We start from the raw sequence: 6,924 nt of genomic DNA, 5'->3' as shown, positions 1-6,924 counted from the left end.
TCATCATCATCCTCCTCCTCCACCTGGCTCGCAGGCTGCAACCCCTTCAGCCTTTGCTCTCTGTTATCAGCCATCTGAGCAAATCTGTCATCATTCAACAATTTTTCCTTGAATGGACCGCCGTTCTCACTAATAAAAGTCTTTCTTATAAGAAGCTTCTCAATGTCTGATTTTAGTCTTTTAATTTCACCGGTAATCTCTGACCTCTGCTTCCCCATTGCTGTATTCACCCTGGCACGGGCACAACGCAGCTCATCCCGGAGCCTCCTGATCTTAGTTGCCTCTTCGTACTCACAGAGGTGGCTCTGGACCCGGGAGGCATAGGTGGACAAAGACTCCCGGGGCCCCTGCACCGCCCAGCCTCCCCCCGCATGGTCAGCCTTACCTCTGTGAGCACTCCGCTTCATGGCTCCAGCCCCGGAAGGACCGCTCTCACCCGCACCGACTTGGGCATTCAGCTTCTGGGTTCTCCGCTTCTCAGGGGGAGCAGGAGCCGTATTGCTACGACTCCGGGTGGAACGTCTCACCCCTGAGTCCTCCATAGCGCTGGCCGGTTGCTGTCCTCTCCTGCCCCCCGCCGGCCTGGCCCGGGAAGCAGGAGCCTGGGACTTGGCTCCCTCACTCATCCCCAGGAACCTAACTCCCTCCCTGGGAGAGGAGAGAGCAGGCCCTGGGCGGGCAGATCTTCCTCCAGGAGCTCAGGAGCACAAGCACACAGCAGCTCCACACACAGCCACACCCTCTGCTAATGAGATAACGATCTCCAGAGATGCACGCACTATTCTGCTGCTGGTGCAGTCACTGTGTACATACATGACATTACTTATCCTGTACTCATCCTGAGTTACATCCTGTATTATACCCCAGAGCTGCACTCACTATTCTGCTGCTGGTGCAGTCACTGTGTACATACATGACATTACTTATCCTGTACTGATCCTGAGTTACATCCTGTATTATACTCCAGAGCTGCACTCACTATTCTGCTGCTGGTGCAGTCACTGTGTACATACATGACATTACTTATCCTGTACTGATCCTGAGTTACATCCTGTAAATCTTTTATTTTATATATAAAAATGAAAAACATTACAACAATAAACATAAATCAAGCCATAACTTCTGGCAAAACAAAACAATAATAATAATAATAACAAAACAATAATACAAACTAAAAGAGACTTACGAAAATCTCCTGGCCCAGCCACACACACACCACACAATCAGCATTATAAAACAAAACCTTCACCCAATCCCACCACCTAATTTATTTTTTTTTTTTTTTAATATAATTTTTTATAATTTTTTTTTTTTTTTTCCATAAATAACTAAAGAATACACAGCAAAAAAAAGACAAACAGGAAATAAAAACATTAAATATAACTAACTAAATCCCACGCCCATCACCCTCCCCCCAGACACTGGTCTAACGTCCAAAGTTCGCGTTATATAGTCCAGACCAGTGCCCAGGATCATATTGTCCAAATCCCGTCCACCCCCCTCCCAACCTAACACCCTAACACCAACACCCCAAAACCAACCAAGCTATATACACATTAACTATAACTACATATAACTATATACACACTGTACACAAAATACAAACACATTAAACATATCAACATATAACAAACCAACCACATAAAGCCCAGGTTCGGCGCCTGCAAGCCGCTACATCACTATAACCTCAGGACACAAAACAAAAATCTACAGTGTCAGCATCAGCCCAACACCGGGAGCGGAGATGACAGACTAAGGGACACTAAAGGAGAACCCCCTCCAAAGGAGAGAGGCCCTCCCCGTGCCCAGCCTCTCATACTCCAGAGAGCGCACCTTCACCAGGTCACCCAGAATGTTCCTAACCACCTCATCCACCGGGAGGATTTTACGCTGCGTCGATACTAAACACCGTGCGTTCCACGTGTGGTACCTGACCACTAGACTGACTAAGAATAACGTGCAGCGGTCCCGGCCACCCAGGCCTCTGAATGCTCCATAGGCCCACTCCGCATAGGAGAGACCGGCCAACCCGGGCCAATGGATGGAAGCGCCCACCCGGTTGTACACCTCTGTGTTAAATGGGCACTGAAGCAGGAAGTGGTCCATGCTCTCCAGCAGACCACCGCACTCCTCCCGGGGACAACCCCTTTCCTCAGAGCTCCTACACTTCAGATTGTCCCTCACACACAGCTTTCCATGGAAGCAGCGCCAAGTCAAGTCCCAAAACTTCAAGGGGATCCTGATGGAATTCAAAAGACCTAAACCCACCCCCAGATCCCGACTTGGGCAATCCCTGAGGGCCAGAGGCTTCTGGAAATGGGTCAACAGAACCCTTTTGTCAAGGACTTTCCTCGACATGGTCCTGATCTCCCACATTCCCAGACCCCACCGGCGAATCACCTTCAGAACCGGGGTAGCGTAAGCCAGAAGATGCCCATGCGGTGTACGGAGATCCTTCACTTGTCCTCCTGTCTCCCATTCCTGGAAGAAAGGCCGAAACCATCCCCTGCAGGAGTATACCCACGGAGGAGCCCTCTCTTTCCAGAGGTTTGCGATATTGATCTTAAGAAAGGTATTCACTAGGAACACCACAGGGTTGACCATACACAACCCTCCTTGTCTCCTCGTGCGGTAAGTAACCTCCCTCTTGATTAGGTTCAGCCTATTCCCCCATAACAGCTGGAAGAACAGACTGTACACTCGAGTCCAGAGGGGTTCTGGCAACATGCACACACTGCCCAGATATATCAGCAATGGGAGCAGGTAAGTTTTAATCAAGTTCACCCTTTCCCTGAGGGTCAAAGACCAACCCTTCCACTGGTCCACCTTCTGGGCGGCGATCTTAAGCCTGCCGTCCCAGTTTTGCATGGGGTAATCCCCCTGGCCAAATTCGATGCCGAGAACTTTGGCAGAGTCTTGGGGCCCTGGAAGAGTGTCCGGGAGATCAAACCCTGGATCCCCCTCTCCCAGCCAGAGACTCTCACACTTATCCAGGTTGATCTTGGACCCAGAAGCCTCTGAGTAGCGGTCAACCTCTGACATCACCCATTGCGCCTCCCCTCTCGAGGACACAAAAACGGTGACATCATCAGCATACGCTACCACCCTTAGAGTGGCTTCCGGTGCCGCCCGGTCCATCCCGACTCCCACCAACGGCCCACGATCAACCCTCCTAAGGAATGGGTCAATCGCAAACACGTATAGAAGTGGGCTCAGAGGACAACCCTGGCGAACACCAGACCCAACCTCAAAAGAGCGGCCAATCCAACCGTTCACAAGCGGGAAACTCTCTGCACCTGCGTACAAAACCTTTAGCCAATTAACAAACTCCCCCGGCAGGCCATACCTCAGAAGGACAGACCAGAGGTACTCGTGGTTAACCCGATCAAACGCTTTTGCCTGATCCAAGGACAGCAAGTACCCCTTCCAGTTACCAGCCCTGCCCTGCTCCACTGCCTCCCGGACACAAAGCACAGCACTAAATGTACTGCGGCCTGGAACAGAGCAGTGCTGGGTCCCCGAAAGGAGCCGGGGCGCAAACTGCACCAGCCGATTAAACAGCACCTTTGCCAAAACCTTTCTGTCCGTATTGAGAAGCGCTATGGGACGCCAGTTCTCAATACGAGATCGGTCCTTACCCTTTGACAGAATGATTAGGGCAGACCTCCTCATTGACTTCGGCAGAGCGCCCGAGGAAAGACACTCATTATATACCTCAGTCAAGAGGGGAACCAAGGCGTCCTTAAAGGTCTTATAAAACTCAGATGTTAAGCCATCCGGACCTGGCGATTTCTTGAGGGCGAGCCCTTCAATCGCCAGGCTGACTTCCTCTTCCCTGATCATCTCTGTCAAAACATCAAGAGAGGGGTCTACTCCTGGCTCAGGGACAGTTTCAGCCAGGAAAGCCGACATCACATCCCGATCTAGATCCTTCCTGCCCAAGAGGTGCGAGTAGAAGGATCTGACGACCTCCAGGATCCCTGATCTGGACCTTTTCAGGGATCCCGTACTGTCAAGCAGTCCTGTGACAACTTTACCATTCACTGACATCTTGCAGTTTCTGTAAGGGTCGGGCGAGCGGTATTTCCCGTAATCCCTCTCAAAAACCAAAGATGCGTGTCTATCGTACTGACACCTCTTCAGCAAGGATTTCACTCTGGAGATGTCCTCACGACTACCTCCAGTCGAGACGAGGTGCTCGAGTTTCCTCCTCAGGCCCTGATACAGGCGGTACCTGTCCAGGCTCCTGAGGCTCGAGAGCTGGCGGAAGAATCTCGCCACCCTTTTCTTGAGCATCTCCCACCACTCTGACTTACTGCTACAAAGGCCCAGCAATGGTACCTGGCTCTGAAGAAAGTCCTCAAAGGATTGTCTTATCTCTGCTTCTTCCAGGAGAGACGAATTGAGCTTCCAGTAGCCTCTTCCCATCCGGGGGGTCTCTGTAACATTCAGAGAAAACAAAATTAAACAGTGGTCGGAGAACTCCACCTCAACAACGGACACTGCTGAAGAAATGGCTTCCTCCTTTAAATAAAACCTGTCTATTCTAGACCTGAAGCTACCCCTATAATAGGTGAACCCTGCGTGGCCTGGGGTGTGCCGGTTGTGGACATCCACCAGGCGAGCCTCACTAGCTATGCTATTAAGAGCGACGCAATCATAAGTCAGCTTGTCTCTGGAACCTCCCCTATCCTGGGACCTCGTGACAGCATTGAAGTCCCCTCCAAAGACCACCTGCCGACTTGTAAAAAGGTAGGGCTTGATCCTCATAAAGAGACACTTCCTGTCCCATTTGGACTGGGGACCATAGATGTTAATAAGACGAAGTTCTTGTCCCTTCATGAGGACATCCAGGATCAGGCACCTCCCCATTTCTATCTCAATAACTCATCGGCATTCTACCGGTGCGGTAAAAAGGACCGCCACTCCGCTATACGGCTCGGCCGCAAGAGACCAATAGGAAGGCCCGTGTCTCCATTCCCTCTTAGCTTTAAACACGGCCGCCAAATCTGGCAGCCTGGTCTCCTGCAAAAATAAAATGTCGGCTTCAACACGGCCGAGAAAATCAAAGGCCGCAAATCTAGCCGCATCAGACTTAATGCTGGCGACATTAATGGACGCCAGTGTCAACGGAGTGGGTGCCGCCATCATGAGTGATTAAGTTAGACGGCTTTTTTCTTACTATTTCCCTTCCCCCGACTCTCCTTTGAAGATGATGCCTTTTCCCTTTTCCCTTCAGAATTGGGGCAACTTCTTTTTAACGAAATTGAGGTGTCCATGTTATTACTGGCCCCCAAGGACCCACCCGGACCACCCTCTCCTTCGTCCTTGTCTCCTGACTCTGAGTCAGTCTCCCACTCTGAGGACCCGGCTTCCCCAGAGGATAGAGACTCGGCGCCCCCTGCAGGCTGCTCCGCCGCCACCTCCAGAACCCCACCCTCAGCCTCTCCTTCCGAGGAGGCGATCTCATCGAGGGTGAGGAACCGGTTGGAAAGCTCAACCAGAGGGGAGGAAGTTTTCCCTTCCTTAGGTACCTTAGATACGCCGCGTTTTTTCTTTTTCTGCTTGCGCTTATTTTCTAGCCAAATCCTGTTATCCTCATCCATACTCTCATAATGGGAGGACGTGGAGGACATGGCACCTTTCTCGCGCTCCATCCTCCTGACCTCCTCATCCAACTCATCATCCCTCAGGGCCTCAGTAGCATGACCAGCCTCTGAGGAAGGACCAAGGGTCACCCCAGCAACCTGAGGCTTCCCCAGTTCTCTCCCTTTTTGTCTGGCTTCAAGCCGCCTCAACTGAGAAGGTGACTTATTCTTACTTTTCTTCACAGGCCCCTCAGCTCCTCCACCTCTGCTGGTACCTTCCCCAGCAGAAGCAACCTCATGGCTCTCCTCCACTGGGGTCACAACCGCATTGGCAAAGGAGCGAGGACAACGGCTGAAAGGGTGACCGAGCTCACCACACAGGTTACACCTAATGTCCTTACAGGATGCAGCGAGATGACCTAGCCCACCACACAAAGCGCACTTCTGCACTTGGCAGCTGGCGCTAAAGTGTGTGGGGTCACCGCACCTGTGACAGACCTTCGGCTGCCCCTGGTAGAAAATCAGGATTCTGTCCCGCCCAAGAAAGGCTGAAGAAGGAATGTGGGCGACTGTGCCGCCTGAACACTTCAACTTCATCATGAAGGTCCAGGCCCCAGACCAAATGCCAAATTCATCGCGGTTTTTCTGAGGTACCTGTACAACCTCACCATAACGACTGAGCCAAGTCATGATGTCCATGCAAGAAAGTGACTCGTTACGGGTCAAAACGGTCACTTTCTTGACTGCGTTTTGGCGAGACACTGCTTGCACAGCAAAGTCTCGCCATGCGGGCTCGTTCTTTGCCAGCTCATAATTCGACCAGAAGAGCTCTAAGCCCTCCGGCCGGACAAAGCTGACATCGAACTCCGGAGTACCATAAGGATGTATCAGGGCAAAGATGTCACTAGCCCTGAAGTTCATCTTCAGGAGGAGCTCCACCACCCTTGACCTGGGTGGGCATGCGTCACTGCCCCTCCAGCGAAGACGAACCACATTCCTACGGGAAGCTCCGGGCCCGGTTGTGGGTAAAGACCATACAGTCTCTCCCCCCCTTTTCTCTTGGAAGGCTGCCAGGCCATGCCTGTCTGTCCAGAAGGACAGATCAACCTCTCTCCCCTCTACATTGATTGACTTTTCCCCTCTCCTGAGAGCCTCCAGAAGACGCCTTTGCAAAACGCTGTTCCCAGAGCCAGGAGACAAGGAGTTAACCCCACTTGCCCCATCGGTGACACTCGCATAGCTCCTTATGGGAGCGGCCACCACTGGGGGTGCAGATGGATCAGCACAAACCACATGATTAACCCCCTCAGCACCATCCACCACTCCCACACTCACC

This window comes from Engystomops pustulosus, chromosome 1, assembly GCF_040894005.1.
Source record: "Engystomops pustulosus chromosome 1, aEngPut4.maternal, whole genome shotgun sequence".
Classification (NCBI taxonomy): Eukaryota; Metazoa; Chordata; class Amphibia; order Anura; family Leptodactylidae; genus Engystomops; species Engystomops pustulosus.
This window is presented reverse-complemented; position numbering follows the sequence as displayed.